This window comes from Triticum urartu, chromosome 7A, assembly GCF_056163025.1.
Source record: "Triticum urartu cultivar PI428250 chromosome 7A, HENAU_Tu73, whole genome shotgun sequence".
NCBI classification, from domain to species: Eukaryota; Viridiplantae; Streptophyta; class Magnoliopsida; order Poales; family Poaceae; genus Triticum; species Triticum urartu.
In genome coordinates, this window is record NC_141879.1 from 500,013,078 (window position 1) to 500,030,716 (window position 17,639).

At 44.6% G+C, this 17,639-nt stretch overlaps 1 pseudogene; it reads right to left on the reverse strand.

The window, feature by feature from the left end:
• Window positions 1–12,600: 12,600 nt before the first annotated feature.
• Window positions 12,601–14,029, reverse strand: LOC125518954 (BTB/POZ and MATH domain-containing protein 1-like; annotated as a pseudogene).
• Window positions 14,030–17,639: the final 3,610 nt, after the last annotated feature.

Here is a 17,639-nt window from a genome sequence, read left to right on the forward strand (position 1 = left end):
TGACGAGGAGTCTCAAAATGGTTGAGACATATAGATTCCGGATGAGATCGGGCATTTACCGATGTACCGAGAGGTTACCGGAACCCCCTGAAAGGTATATGGGCCTTATTGGGCCATAGTGGAAGAGAGGAGAAGGGAGCAAAGGAGGGGGCGCCCCCCCAAGCCCAATCCGAATTGGGAGGGGGGCCGGCCCCCCTTTCCTTCCTCCTTCCTCCTCCTTCCTTCTCTCCTAATCCAACTAGGGAAAGGGGGGAATCCTACTCCCGGTGGGAGTAGGACTCCCCTTGGGGCGCGCCTAGGAGGCCGGCCTCCCCCCTCCACTCCTTTATATACGAGGGAGGGGGGCACCTCATAGACACACAAGTTGATCATTGATCTCTTAGCCGTGTGCGGTGCCCCCTCCACCATAATCCACCTCGGTCATATCGTAGCGGTGCTTAGGCGAAGCCCTGTTCCGGTAGCATCATCATCACCGTCATCACGCTGCCGTGCCGACGAAGCTCTTCCTCGACACTTTACTGGATCGTGAGTTCGTGGGACGTCACCGAGCCGAACGTGTCCAGATCACGGAGGTGCCGTACCTTCGGTGCTAGGATCGGTCGATCGTGAAGACGTACGACTACATCAACCGCGTTGTCATAACGCTTCCACTTACGGTCTACGAGGGTACATAGACAACACTCTTCCCTCTTGTTGCTATGCATCACCATGATCTTGCGTGTGCGTAGGATTTTTTTTTGAAATTACTACGTTCCCCAACATTGGCACCTCACCATTGATGCAATGGTGGCACTCCTTCGCCAGAGTTGCGACCTTCGCTGGAAGGATCTGTGTGCGATGGAGCCGGCGAGAGCTACGGCGACCGGGGGAGGGCCATGCTAGGACCAAGTGACGGTGACACTGGAAAGGAGCCGGTGGCTGGGAGGACGTCTAGGCGGCGGCCGACGACGATGAGGGCGGCGGCCGGCGGCCGGCGGCGACGTGGATGGCCGGCGGGCTAGCTGACGACTAGAGGAGATCACGACGGGTGCTCTGGATGAACACACAATATGCTTTTTTAAATAACGAAGCAGGGGGAAGATGGCATCGTGTGGTATATTGGACGAATCATACGTACGCTTTGCGATCGGCCGGCACCTAGGCGCCTATTACTCGCCTTAATAGGTTTGTCACAATGGTATTATGTGTTGTCGGTTCTAGTGTCACACTCGTATTTTTTTAACAGAGTATAGACGCAGACACCCGTACATACATATATACATTCATCCCTATGAACGTGCGCACACACACTCCACCCCTATGAGCACCTCTGAGAGACCGAGCCGGCACATCATCTTGAGATTAACGAAGTCGCCGCAGACACATTCGTAGTTGACTTGAACGTCTTCTCTCACTGAAAGCACATCGCCAAAAGGCCTTAAATAAATTCATAAGAATGTGAGCACCAATGCCAAATCTGGGACTTGAGCTCTAGTGGTAAGGGAATATCACTGTATTTCTAACCATCCAACCACAGGTTGATTCGCCACACACTCGTATTTGCTTTGATGCGACTGGTTTACTCTGCTTTGAATTATTTCTGTCACGGCTGCAAGTTTTTATTTACCTTTTTTAACTGGTATTTCATTCACCAAAGCAAACAATACGTGTGTTTGTACATAGAAGAAATATACATGTGGACCAACATGACGATTTGGTCAATTTGAAATACTCTGTGTTAGAACTTCCAATGCCATGCAAGAAAGTGTTTCACCCTTTTATTCAGCGGCAACTTGCAATATATGAATCCAAACATGCCGATGGATGGGTGAATTGGCCAAGCTACCAGTAGTTACTCAGCCAATTATCATCAACCGTCATATGCCATGCCTCATGCTAGTAATTGTTTGGCACCGGACACAGTTTTTGATATTCATAATTTGGCTCCACACCTTCATGGACATAGCTGAATAAGTGAAACTTTTATAGGAGTGCATGTGCATGTACCTAACACTGTGGCATGTGGTGTGTCCGCTACATAATTGTTATACTTCTACAACAAAACATTGCCAAACATATCGAAATGCATTGGGTGGGGGGGGGGGCAATCCTGTCCAGATTGGGTTGTTAAGAAAAATCTTTCATCCACTTGAGACTGTTGCAATGCTATTTGTGAGGAACTAATAAAAGACAAATAACCTCATGATTTTGCTGCAGTAAAAGCTAAATTTGTGCAAATAATGACTTCACCCAGTACTATAGTATCCGATACACCCCCTAAACAACCGCAAAGCTTCCAAAAACTCATTGCCGAAAGGTTCTCAAAGCATTGGGGGGGGGGGATTCGATGAAGAGTGGACTAAAATCGGAAGTAAAAAAAATTAAGACTCACCAGCCTGCAATGTGGTCTGAAATTAGACAAGAACAAGAAGCCTAGCGAATCAAAGAAAATATGAATGATTTGGCTATTAAAGATAATTCGGTTATTGATAAAGCCGAATCAAATCATACATGTGGTGAACTTAATAAAGAAAAAGAGTACTACAAGGTGTTGGGGATCCATCCAAAAGCGGAATAAAGTATCATTCAAGTTACACCACTATCATGCTCTCCCAACATATTTAAAGAGGTATGTCTAGCAAGTGATTTACCTATTTTCTGATTTGGTGCAACTTTATTTTTGATGCATATATCAAAAAAATTATTATAAAAAATCTTGAGAGACAAATGAAGAAGGGTAATTTACTTGTTAGCAGTAAATTTATTACAAAGCATATCAATCAACACATTGTACCATTAGAGAGACCGACGGTGACTTATTATTGCAGTCAAAGCTTTTCCCATTGTGTTATTTAAAGTTTATATCTAAATGGGTAGGTTTGCATGTTTCATACTTGACTTGTTTTGATTTCAAAAATCTAAAGCCAAGGTCAAATTCTATTAAGAAAATGATGATAGTTTAATTCCTCATTCAAAGATATCGGAGATAGAGTGCAAAACACAATGCATAGCTCAATGGGGTGATGCCAAATCTGAGCCATATGTCTGCTTACCTCCAAAGCCGTTCTCGCACCAAGATCGGCTAGAAGATTGGAATTATACCTTCAACTCAAGAATGTGTGATCAAATCTTTGACTTGTTGTTGAAAAATAATTATATTAGAATTCTTTATCACCATGTTATGCCATAATCCAAGGATGAATGTATTGTAAGTTCGATCATAATTTTGAGGATTGCGATATGTTTTGTCAAATAGTAAAATCGGCCATTGATAAAGGACGGCTGAAATTTGTTGAAACACCAAAGGATGAGGAGTCTATTTCGATTGGCCTTGATGACCAAAAGTTTTTGCTTGGCTTCTTCAAGTTGATTCAGTAAAAGATGAGAAGGTAAAAATTGCGGATGACCGGATCAAGCTTTCAAGTAAGGAAGTTGCTCAAGAGCACAATGAAAATATTCTTTGAGGCGAGAGTCAAATGAAGTTATGATGAAGACACCAAGAACTAGGGGGCAACAAGCAATCCAGAGGTCGATGCAAACAAAACCAAAGGAGACGATGGCCGAAATAAGCACAAGGGTAAGAAAATAAAAGTGACCTTCTGCAGTTATTAGATAATTTTAAAAGGCGAGAGAAGCAAAATGTGCTTATAGGCCAAACAATGCAAAGGTATCAAGATCACCCCTAGGCGCAAATCTAAAGACCAACATTGGTAAGGGGGGATTTTATTCATATTCATATCCTCCTTTTCGGTTGTCGATGCCAATGTCCTGAATACTTTGCTATGGTAATTATTATTCATATCCATCATGAGACATATATGATTCATGGCACATTATCCATTTTATTTTAGACCATCTCGCCAAGAATATGCAGCTCCAAGAGGGTCAACATTTGATGAACAATTACAAAGAAAATCCCATTTCACTCAAAAAGTATTAGTCCAGAGCTTAAGAAAGAAGAAAGAGGTGGTCACGCAAGTATATCGAGTCAACAAAGATGGACGTAAGTATGCCACTTCGGATTTGATTTCAAATAACAAAAAGGCAATTAAGATGTTGACATTGGCTGCTGAAGGCAATGAGATGAAGCAATCAATTGTAGAAAGCCAAAATGTGAAATCTGGAGAAATTAATTTCAGCATGCACAAGGTTAAAAAAGAATTGCCATTGCTTCAGGAATCATAGCTGATGCACGCACTCGGCTTATCATATTAGCAAAAGAAGAAATTGCATAAGCTTAGTGCACAAGAGCTAAAAAAGAGGAACATGGCATGGGTTCCCAAAGGAAGCACTCAAAACAAAAATTTTGTGCAAGATTCCATTACAATAAGTGCAACAAAGTTGAAGAAGGGGAAGGTTGAAGGTTGTGAACAAACAAGCAGAAGGTTTGCGCATCAAAATCTTTGGTTCCCACATTACCCATATTCTTCAACTATGACATTGAAGCCGACGCCATGAAATTCATCCTCGAATATGATTGGTTACCCTCATGGGCTTATTTTGATCTATGGTTGGAATATAATTTCTTACTTCATGAAAGGGTATTACAATACATTCGATTAGCTAATTTTTGTCTAATCCAAATGGTCAATATATAAATTATCGACCGAAGAATAAAGATGATTGATATAAAATTATCTCCCTAAGCATAAAGATGACCGATATAAAATTATCCTCCTAAGAAAATAGTTGATCGTGGGTTGGTCCTTAGAACAAATATTGTGCAAGTTGTTTTTCGGCACACTAGTTTTGCCGAAAAATAGGGGCATGTGTTGATGCTCAAAAGTGGCACAATTGTAAAAGAGTAGCTTAAGCTATATCAATATTAATTCAAACTTATGATTGGAAGTCACCATTGGATGGCCGTCTTCGAGAAGATTAAGATGGATATGAAGATGGTCAAAAGCGGAGCTCAGACGCAAACATTGTGATAAATCTAGCAAAGTGTATGTTGGCCCCAAATTATGTCAAGGAAGCAAACACCCAATTAAGACGGTGTTAAATGGTAAAGTATCCAACGGGGAAAGTTCAGTATCATCAAAACGAATGATTTTGATATTTGGATCATCTCAATCCGAGGTTGTATGCAACCCGTGGGGCCAAAACAAGGTCACATAAGTTGCAATCACTCCGGACATACCAATTGGATTTGACTCAATGAGACCGAGTGGATGTCAGAAAATTTGTCATGAAGCACTCGGTCCACTCGGTGAGAACGAACAAGACCACTCGAAAAGTCCAAATGGAATATAAAAGAGTATAATGAGTTGACAACCGTTTACTCGGTAAGACCAAACGAAACCACTCAGGGACTCCGAAGATTGTATCATGTTTTTGTGGTTGGCAGCGGAGAAATTGGGCTGTCTATGATGCTGAGCATTTAGGGATCCGTATCATGTTTCTCCTTCCCTTTTATGAGGTGTATGTTTTTCCGAAAGTAAAACTCTTCTATCTTTGACGAAGCTTATAGGAAAAGAAGTCAACATCTGCAATATCAAATCGGTATAAATTGGGGTACAAGATTAAAACACCTTATATGTCACTAATAGTTTATCTAATCTCATTCAAAGGTACTAGAAACTTTTCACCTCTTTAAAAAAATACTTATAAAACGGAACGGAGGAAGTCATAGACAACCCCGGAAACTTCTCAAAGCCTGAGAAAAGTACATATTAAGGGGGTCTAAAATGCATTTTTCAGTCAAAATCACTATAAAAACTTACGGTCATGAAGTTGCACTAAGTTATAATGTGTGTAGCGGTGAAAAAACATGGAACAAAAAAAATCCACAATCATCATTTTACCAAAAAAAAAACTACAGAGATTATATACATTCAAACAATGGGAAAGCACCTCCCCCAAAAAATAATATAACAAAGACCAAAAGAAAGAGGCATATTTCGCAAAAAGAACAAAACAAAAGAAAGAGGCATAAAAAAAGAAGCAACAATAGTAAGGCCTGGTGCGTCGTAGGAAAATATAGGCCCACCAAACCAGGGGCTGCGACAATACGCACGCGGGAAAGCAACACATCTCGGCCAGCAAGAGAGAAAAGCCACAGAAACGACCACAACTTGTAAACCCAAACCCCAGGGGAAAAGACGAATGGGTATGCGCAGGTCGACAAAGTGTATTACTAGACACGAATCCACTTGCAATTTAATTGGATGGTTACAGATGTGAATGAGACCAAATTAAAAACCAGCTAGCAATTCGATATGAAAAAGATGCAAATTTGTATAAGAAAAGTAGACATCAAAACGTACATTTTAAGAAAATATTAATAATATATATGAAAAATGTTAAACCTGCATAAAATAACACTTCATATGCATAATAAAAATGTACAATATGTATGACAAATTAGACATCAAAACATACATTTTTACAAAGTTGTTAAGCATGTATAATTTTTTTCTGATGTATAAAAAAGTATACAGAAGTGTATGGAAAACTGTAGACATGGGTTAGAAAAATTGATATCTAAACATTTTTTTAAAAAAAACTGTTAATCATGCATTTGAATTTTTTAGTAGACATATATAAAAAATTGTTCTGATTATTGAAAAATGTACAGGGTGTAGGAAAAAATGGACATCAAAACATATATTAAAGAAAATGTTAATCATTGTCAGAATCCTGATTCCAAGTCACATCGATCTACCCGGTAACACCTCATATCACTTTGCGGCCTCACGCACGGTATTCCCACGGGTGTCGCCTTACCATGGCCCGGGACCGTTTGCGCCTTTTGGCTCACGTATATGATAATGTCGCTAGCATTCATATGACAGAGAATCCGGGCCGACATGGCTAGTCGTGAACCCAAAGCGGCACTAACCTATGGGGACAGGCATACATGAATCACATCGAGCATGTCGGTCAGTAGCGTGTGAATCCGGGCTGTAGCACTGGGCTAACAGGACTCCGGGAACCCGGGCTGTAGCAGGCTGGGCAGGACTCCGGATGTCACCGCGTGACATTTCCCCGAAGGGACAGACACAGGAACGAAGCGAAACACATGTCGGCCAGTCAAGTGTCCTGAGCAGTAGTGCTGGGCTAGCAGGACTCCGGTGAACCGGGCTGTAGCAGATTACTATGGCTCATGGAAGCACTAGACTACATTTCCCCATAAAAGATACTGCCAAGGATAAACAACTAGATTGTTGGATCCCACACATACCAAGCATTTCAATCATACACACAATATGCTCGATATGTGTAAATACATCATGGCATCACAACATAACTCTACAACTCAAGTATTTATTCATTAGACTCCGAGGAGCGAGATGTTACAAACATGGGTCTCATGACCCAACATACAGAGCATACAAGCAACAAGCACATGCGGAAGCTTAACCTGTCTGAGTACAGACAACTACAAATGAAGAAGGCTGAGAAGCCTGACTATCTACCAGATCCTGCCAAGGTCACAAGATCGAAGCTGAGGTATCAAGCTAAACGTCGAAGTCCATGCGGAACTACTAGCGAGACTGAAATCTCTCTGCAAAACATAAATTAAGCAAACGTGAGTACAAAGGTACTCAGCAAGACTTACATCAGATCTAAACTACATATGCATCGGTATCAACAAGGGGGGGGGGGTGGAGTTTAACTGCAGCAAGCCAGCTTTGACTCAGTGGTTAACCTGAACTACGATTGGAAGCAACTCTTTTGAGGTGGCGCACACGAGTCCACATATTCATCATTCAATACACCACTATGGATCCGCTCCCGTCTCCCTACGAGAAGGCCATCCATAGGACTCACACTTATCTTGCGAGTTTTAGAGTATCCACTTTCACTTGTCTATGAACTATGCAAGGGGTCCAAGTTTCCATATCCGAGGAATCCGGCTATTCGAATAGATAATGTTAACCCTGCAGGGGTGTACTTCTTCACACACGCTCCCACCACTTACCACCATATACACGTCATGTATCTCGGCAACCTTCAAGCGGAAGCCTGGCGAGGGTGTCGGCCACGGCCTACCTAAACACTCAAGTCTCTAGTCCAGGTTTATCGCCTATCCAGGTTCCATCCGCAGGGAGTCCGGCCGAGGTTTCCACATACGGCCCCGAACGATGTGTACAGGGTTCCGAGACACCAAACGGGTGCCCGGCATGCCCGGCCACGGTGTATCTACCGCAACATAGCCCACCCCTAGGGTCAGCGCTACGCACGGCCGCCAACACATAACCTACAAACACCAGAAACTAGTTGCAACTCCTGGACAAAGTACCAGGGTGATTAAGAAGCCGAGAGGGTCAATTAAGGATCCCAATGAGTGGTAGTATCTGTTCATGGATCACAGACACAGAACTCAGTTCCTGAGGACGGCTGCAATGAGACAACCCACCATGTACTCCTACATGGCCTCTCACCGCTACCTTTACCAAATCATGTTCACACACTTAGCTCACACACAGTAGGACATGTTCATCACCATTCCAATTCATTCCCGATGAATCAGACCCGACACAACTCTATGCAATAGCAGGCATGACAAACAAGCATGAATGAGTAGGCACATCAGGGATCAAACAACTCCTACTCATGCTAGTGGGTTTCATCTATTTACTATGGCAATGACAGGTCATGCAAAGGATAAAGGGGTTCAGCTACCGCAGCAAGTAACAGATGAATCGTTGTTGTCCTAATGCAGTAAAAGAGAGCAGGAGTGAGAGAGTGGGATTGTATCGCAATGAACAAGGGGGTTTTGCTTGCCTGGCACTTCTGAAGATAGAATAGCTCTTCATCGGTGTCATCGATCACGTCGTCGGAAACAACGTCTACTGAGAGGGGGCAAATACCGGCAAACAAAGAGGAACACAATCAATGCAATGCAACAATTATGATGCATGATAATATCATGGCAATATGCTGTTGATTGAGCTAATGCAACTAGCAACCATATTAAATGAAGTTGGTTTGAACCAAGGGTTCAAATTCAAACTCCATATGTGCTTATTTAAATGTCAATTATGCAAATTGCCCTGTACAGCAACCCTAGGTTATTCAAACATGCATGCAAATGCCATAAATAGATTCCTTGAATTTTTCTGATAATTTTTCATATATAATTTATTTCATTTGGAGTTATGGTTGATTTTATATGATTTTTAGAAGTTTAGGATATTTTCTGAAATTTCCTGAATTAAAATTAATCCAGAAAATGAGTTATGGCGTCAGCACTACGTCATGTTGACCTCAGCAGGTCAACAGGCGCCATCCAGGTCAAACCTGACCAGTGGGGTCCACTGGTCAGTGACCCAGTGCCGATTACAGCGGCTGACACGTGGGGCCAGGTCAACGACCACGCCAGCAGGGTCAAAGTTGACACGTGGGTCCCACTGGGTTAAGAACTAATCTAAACCGAAAATTAGCTTAAGCTAAACAGGCACAGGGCCCACATGGCAGTGGCTCTAGGGGTGTTTAGCGGAGTCATAGCGCTAATTAAATCGGGATTAGGCCGGCGGCTAATCGCCGGCGAGGCCAGAGGCGGCGGTGGGGCTCGGGATTGTGCTACGGGGCACGGTTCGAGCCGCGGCTAGGCGCGTTGGAGTGCCCTCACCGGCGCGCGTCGTTTGGTGGTGCGAGCCGGGCCTGTGGTGGCCGGAGGCGACGGCTACGAGCTCGGCAGCGGCGGCCGGCGTTCGGGCGCAGGTGGTACGACGGCTACGACGTGCAACAGAAGGAACGGAGAGGGGGAGGAGGAGCAGGAGCTCACTGCGGTTGCGACGAGGCCAACGGCGAGCTCGGGGAGGAACCGGAGCGAAGCGGGGCGGCGAGGGAATCTCCGGCGACCGAAGCTTCAAGACGAGGTCGGGGGAGACGATGCGGGGCTTCCGGCGTCGCGTGAGTCGGCGATGAGGAAGAGGGAGTCGCGGCGGACCTCGGGAACAGCTCGGAGAGGCGAGTGGGTGGCTGTGGACGCCGTGGCTTTGGACGGCGGCGACGGACGCGTTCGGTCCGGGCGAGAGAGAGGGAGCAGAGGAGAGAGGGCCATGGGGGAGAGTGAGCGAAGCGGTCAGCGGGATCGGGACGGCACGCGGGAGTCGTCCACGCGTCCAGGGGCTCGTCGGCAAGCAGGAGGTGGCCGCGCATGCGTCGGGCACACGCCCGCGTCCTCCTGGCGTGGTGGAGAAGATGACAGGAGGCGCCAGGTGGGCTGGGCCAGCGAGCTGGGCCGGCTTCAGGTAGGTGGGCCAGGTAGTCCTTCTCTCTCTCTCTTTTATTTCTATTTTCTAATTTTCTGCAACTGTTTGGCTTTATAAAAAAAATGCTAAAGCACTTTGTAAAATGCTGCAATAATTTGTGGACACTCTATGGATTATTCTAGTGGCCCACGTTTAATTTCAGCATTTAAATTATTTATAGTGTTTAAATGCCAAAATTCAAATACTTTAAGATTTAACTCAAAAATCCAGGAATGACCTATAAATATGTTCACCATTTTTGGCAGAGGTTTTCACCATTATCCGAAGTTATGAACATTTCCAAAGGGCATTCTGGGTCATTGAGAAAATATTTTATTTGGACCTAGTTTGATTTGATCTGGTGCTAGGGTTTGGATCAATCCCCATTTCAAGTTTCACGAAATTTAAACATGATGCATAGATGCAATGCCACAAGTTACAAGCAAACTCTAGGGCTGTGACAATCATGTACTTTAAAAATGTTAAACGTGTATGAAAAAATGTCCATGATGTATACCAAAAGGTGTAATATGCGTGAAAAATATTAGACATATGTTAAAAAAGGAAAAAAAAGAAAGAATGATTTTTTATGAAAAATAATAAAATGCTGAAAAACGAAAGGAAAAAAGAGAACCAAAGGAAACCGACAAAAATAATAAATAAAAAAACAAAGAAAACCAGAGAATGAAAAAGAAAAGAAAAAAAGCAAAACCTGGCTACAAAATAGTGGAAAACCCGATAATAACAGCTACGGGAAAAACCTACGTTATAGTGTTGGGTTGACCCGCTATTTCCCGCCCGTAGGCGAATCCTAATAGGAAATTGTACGGGCCAAAGCTCCACTGGCAAATGCCCCGGATCGAATTTAGATTCCTATTGATGTCCTAAAATTAAGCCATCTTGGGAAGTACAAGGATGAGGAATTTCAAGTACTTCCTCTGTTCATTTTTGTAAGATGTTTTAGACAGCTGAAATTGAATTGTTTTCGATGTTGTCTTAAATGTCTAAAAGGTCTTATAAAAATGAACGAAAAAAGTACTGCTATTTTTTTTCTTTCAGTAACCTTGGGGCAGGCGCCCTAAGTCAACACAAGAAGGCAAAGAAGATGTCAATAGGTTTTGACAATAAAAAAGGTGGAAGAATGCTATTACCGGCGTGAGGGCATGTACAATGATGCTATCTTAGAAATGACACGTAGGATAAATGGTGAAATGGAGGAGAAAGAACTCATAAGAAAAAGGTTTGTCTTCTCTTATTTAAGGGGAGAAGAGATGATGTCTTAGCACAATATGTCTCACTACATTTTTAGGAATGACTTGTTATTGAAGATAAGCCTAAAAGATGACCCATTATAGACGTTTATTTTTGTCATCTCTAAATTACATGCAAGACTTAAGATAAAACTATTTTATCAACCATTGTACATGCCCTGATAGATACGGTCATGTAAGTCAAGAAGTCTGGAAGCGAGGGGGACAGAAGCACCATTTGCTAAAGCAGGACATTTATCTCATAATGTCGATCTAGACTCTAGACTCCATCAACAGCCGTTGCTAAAACAGTACCAGGCCGCTCAACGTACGTCGTAACGGCTTGAGGACATGGCAATCAGCTCTATCATCACAGAGCTGTTGGTGAACCAAACGTTCTGGAATGTGGATGTTCAAAGGATTCTGGCTATACCCTTACCTTTACATGAAATGTCTGATTTTATTGCATGGAGCCTTACCAAGAACGGGCTTTTCTCAGTGCAATCAGCCTACCAAATTGAATGGAATTTTCAGTTTGGTGACCTGACTCAAGTTAATGCGGGCCCTTCATCACCTGATGAGAAATGGAATTTGATATGGAGCTTATAATGCCCAGCAAAAATTAAAATCTTCATATGGCGGGTACTACATGCCGCTCTTCCATGTCGGGCAGTCCTAGCTTCTAAACACATGAAGGTTAAAATCCAATGCCCAGAATGCAGGTTGGAACCTGACAGTATACGCCACTTCTTGTTTGAATGTCCAAGATCAGTATAGGTTTGGAGACAATTGGGGTTGTATGAGATAGTAAAGAAAAAGTGCACAAAATACAAGTCTAGAGATGAAGTGATGCACGAGTTGTTGCATGTGGAAGATACAGAATTCTATATCTTGGGGCTTCCAAAAATGAGAGAGATGGTAGTCACCACAGCTTGGTACTTGTGGTCCGAACATCGTAAAGTATACCATGGTGAGGAAATTCAAACATCCACTCGGATCGCCCTAGCTATACGCGGACTAGCGGCAAATTTCAGTATCGCATATTCACCAAAAGCCAAACTTCGGTCTGGAGGTTGGGAAAAGCCACCAAAGGGATACATGAAATTAAATGTTGATGCGGGGTTTGATCAAGATCTACTTGAAGGATCCGTGGGGGCAATCATTCGCGATCAGAGTGGACAATTCATTGCAGCGGCGAACGAAAAAATAGGCATTTGCTTTGATTCTTTCACAGCAGAGGCTCTGGCCGTCAGGTTTGGGCTGAACCTCGCAAGAACTGTCGGATGCAGCAGGATCGTGGTAAACTCTAATAGTTTGGAGATAGTAGAAGCCCTAAAAGACGGCAATTCTTCTTCAGTTGCATATGCTATTATTGACGATTGTTTCTTCATGTCCTCTGATTTCAACCATGTTATTTATGATCATTGTAATAGAGAGAGTAATAAAGTAGCCCATGAACTTGCTAGGCTAGTTAAGTTTTTCCCTCCTAGTTGTTGGTTGGGTTCAGCGCCTCCTAAGGTGCTTTCATTACTTGTAAGTGATAACACTGTTCTCCCGAGGTGCTCTATCATCACAGAAGGACAACTCCTACTCAGGTGCCGAAAGCCGTCGGTGGCCACGGCCGCCGTCAGATTGTGCAGAGAGCCGAGAAAATGAAAGCACGCCTTCTTCAACCCATCGCAGCGGTGCTGCTCGGCCAGCGCCAGGATGGTCCCGACCGTGCTTACACCGATGCACTCGCATAGCTTCTCCTTGCAAACCAGCTTCAGCCTCTCAAAGTTATACCTGTCGGCCGCAACAAGAAGATGCTGGCACATGGTATCTTCCTCCTCCCCTTTCGTTCCCGTCTCCGGCAGTGAGTCGGCGTACGTGAACTGCAGCAGCGCTCTGAACACCCGCGCCTCCATGTCGTGTATGTGTATGACATCTTCGGTGCCGGTGCCGCCCTCTTCTATTGAGCCAAAGAGCTCCGCGCCGAAAACCGGCGACCGGGGCGCAAGCAGCCAGCGATGCGCGGCGAACGTCTCGCCGGCGACCTCGAATACCACGTCGGCACCCTTCCCGGAAGCAAGGAGATCACCCAGGTGCCGGTCGAGGTCGGACGGGGGCACGGACACGAACCTCGACGCGGAACTTTTTGAGGACGGCGATGTCGCACCTGACTGTGAAAGATTCGTCCGCGAGGTGATTTGACTTCTCCAGGTCTTCCCTTTTGATGAACCTGCCACGGCCCCAAGAACGACTTTGGCTATCGAAGGTGTCCGCTTTCAACAATGCGAGAGAAGGATGCTTCATATCCATGGAATCTATGAAACTAAACATGAATTGCACCTTCACTTTCCTGCTGATGGCTTCGTCGAGCTTGAGGAAAAGGCCTATGTAATCGGCACTGTCTTTGCGGTCGCTGTTGGGGTAGTATCTGATGCGCCAGCGATAGCCGCACACGGTGAATTGGCGGGATTTGAGGTCCGTACCGGCGGGGGTCTCCTTGGAGCGCAAGTAGCCATCGATTTTCAGGATGTGGCAGCCCCTCGACGTGTCTGCTATGATGGCGGAGGCCGGCGACGATGACTTTTTGGGGGCAGCAGCGGACGACATGGCAAACCTAATAGCCGAAGAGCAATCGACGCACCGAGGAAGGAGATAAAACCACGATGTTAATCCAGAGATATCCCAACAGGCCCTGGGTGGGCATGAAGCTGCCCTGCGATCAAGGAGACAGAGAGCTGTTCAACGCCTCAACCACGGTGACGCTAGGTGATGGGAAGACGGCCAGATCCTGGGACAGCTCCTGGACGGGTGCAGGCACGCTCAAAATGGAGTTTCCTGACCTACACAAGCACTCAAGAAGGAAGAACAAAACCGTCCATGAGGCGCTCCACGATGACACCTGGGTTGCAGACCTAGCCCACGGGCAAACACAACAGCTCTGGCCGGAGGTGATCCGCCTGAGCAGATGGCTCATCTCCAAGAACATAAGCCTAAGCGACCACGAGCAAGACACAATCAAGTGGAAACACACGGCCTCAGGTTTCTTCTCCACCAGCTCGGCATACTGTAGGATTGAAAGTATGTCTAGAGGGGGGGGTGATTAGACTACTTGACCAAATAAAAACTTAACCTTTTCCCAATTTTAGTTCTTGGCAGTTTTTAGCTATTGTAGGACAAGTCAAGCAATCATCACACAATTCAAGCAAGCATGCAAAGAGTATATTGGCAGCGGAAAGTAAAGCATGCAACTTGCAAGCATGTAAAGGGAAGGGTTTGGAGAATTCAAACGCAATTGGAGACACGGATGTTTTTCCCGTGGTTCGGATAGGTGGTGCTATCCTACATCCACGTTGATGGAGACTTCAACCCACGAAGGGTAACGGTTGTGCGAGTCCACGGAGGGCTCCACCCACAAAGGGTAACGGTTGCGCGAGTCCACGAAGGGCTCCACCCATGAAGGGTCCACGAAGAAGCAACCACCCACAAAGGGTCCACGAAGAAGCAACCTTGTCTATCCCACCATGGCCATCACCCACGAAGGACTTGCCTCACTAGCGGTAGATCTTCACGAAGTAGGCGATCTCCTTGCCCTTACAAACTCCTTGGTTCAACTCCACAATCTTGTCAGAGGCTCCCAAGTGACACCTAGCCAATCTAGGAGACACCACTCTCCAAGAAGTAACAAATGGTGTGTAGGTAATGAACTCCTTGCTCTTGTGCTTCAAATGATAGTCTCCCCAACAATCAACTCTCTCTCATAGGATTTGGATCTGGTGGAAAGAAGATTTGAGTGGAAAGCAACTTGGGAAGGCTAGAGATCAAGATTCATATGGTAGGAATGGAATATCTTGGTCTCAACACATGAGTAGGTGGTTCTCTCTCAGAACATAAGGGTTGGAATTGTGTATGTGTTCTGATGGCTCTCTCTCCGAGTGAAGAGGAGGTGGAGGGGTATATATAGCCTCCACACAAAATCCAACCGTTACACACAGTTTTCCAATCTCGGTGGGACCGAATCAACAAACTCGGTCGGACCGAAAAGGTAAACCTAGTGACCGTTAGAGATTTTTGGTGGGGACTGACATGCAAATCGGTAGGACCGATATGGTTAGGGTTTGGGCATAACGTAATCTCGGTGAGACCGATTACACAAACTCGGTGAGACCGATTTTGGTAATAAGCTAACCAGAGAGTTGGTCAGGCAAACTCGGTGGGACCGATTTGCTCTTTCGGTGAGACCGAAAAGTTACAAAAAGGAAACACTGAATTTACATTGCAATCTCGGTGGGACCGATTCGCTCTTTCGGTGAGACCGAAAAGTTATGAAAGGGAAACAGAGAGTTTGCAATCCCATCTCGGTGAGACCGAGATCCCTATCGGTAGAACCGAAATGCTAGGGTTTGGCGGTGGCTTATGACAAGTGAAACTCGGTGGCGCCGGATAGAAAGAATCGGTATGACCGAGTTTGGCTTAGGGTTTTAGGTCATAAGTGGATATGGGAAAGTAGTTGAGGGTTTTGGAGCATATCATTAAGCACATGAAGCAAGAGGCTCATTAAGCAACACCTCATCCCTCCTTGATAGTATTGGCTTTTCCTATGGACTCAATGTGATCTTGGATCACTAAAATATAAAGTGAAGAGTCTTGAGCTTTTGAGCTTGAGCCAATCCTTTGTCCTTAGCATTTTGAGGGTTCCACTTTCACATCCATGCCATGCCAATCATTGAGCCTTCCTGAAATAATCATCTTGGAATAGCATTAGCTCAATGAGCTATATGTTGTTATGAATTACCAAAACCACCTAGGGATAGTTGCACTTTCAATCTCCCCCTTTTTGGTAATTGATGACAACATATAGATCAAAGCTTTGACAAATGATAATAAGCATGAAATATATCGTCGCTTCGAGAAGTATGTGACAAGTAAGAGCTCCCCCTAAATTTGTGCATATTTAAAATTTGCTTTGGACTGCAAATGCACAAAGAGTTAGAGTCATGGGTTACTCTTCCATGTCACATACATCTTGGTGGAGTGCTTAAAATGATAAGAATGAAATACATGCACTCATCACCAAGAATAGTGAATGATCACAAAAGATAGATAAGATAATAGCATTAATCAAGCATTAAGTGTAGCTTATGATCAAACACATGATCATCAATGTCTCACAGATAACGGCATAGTATCTCAAGCACTCAAAAGCAAACAAAGTTCGAAAGACCACCAAATAAAGCAAGAGAAAAAAAGCAACACTCTCTCTCTCGAAGCCTATGATCTATACATTTTTCTCCCCCTTTGGCAACAAGTTACCAAAAAGTTCCTAGAAAATGCATAGTGCTAGATCGTCGCTCAGGCTTGATCTTCAGGTGGTGGTGGAGTCCGGATCACTCCAAGGACGAAGGCTTCCGTAGACGCTGAAGTAGACGCTGGAGTTGGAGCTGAAGTAGACGCTGGAGTTGGTTGGACTGGTGCTATGGCTGGAGCTGAGGCAGTTGCTCTTGTGTCAGGAACTGGCACTGCAAACGACCTCGGACCTCTTGGCACTCTGGCAAAGGCATCAGTGGTTGTCTTCCCTTTCCTCTCCTGCATATCATCTTGGAGTTGCTCCACTGCAGTCTGAATCTTTGTCACCTTGACATCCAAGTCATAGAACTTTTGTTCCATGATTCTCTCTAGGCTTGCTTGGTTCTGAGTTAGGGTGGCTAGTCCTTTCTCAATCCGCAAGGTGGATGCAATTAGGTAACCAAGCTGCTCTTGTTTGGTTTTCAAGAAATACTCAGATGCCTCCTCTTGAGTTGGCATCTTGGCAGCTTTCTCCTTCCTTGCCTTCTCCTTCTTTGCTTGTGCTTGGGCAGATGATGGTTCATTTTCAGTCATCACAACTTGATTGTCCTCAAAATCTAGACGGATGGGCAGGTGTTCCTTGTCCAATAAGTATATGCCCGTGCCCATCTTGGAGTTGATGAGCTCGTGAATCTGTGGGGCATATCCACAGCTCCTCTTCTGGTCTGCTGCTGTCCTCTTGATAGTCTCTACTATGAGGCTCATCACCTTGAACTTCTGTGGCACATCAAATACATGAAGCAAATTGATTGCATGGCCTCTGATCATCTTGTGATCACCTGACTTGGGCAAGAGAGTGTGCCTCAAAATCCAATTGATAGTTGGCAGTCCTGACAGAAGATAGTGCACTGAGCCAAATTTGAAAGTTTCAAGA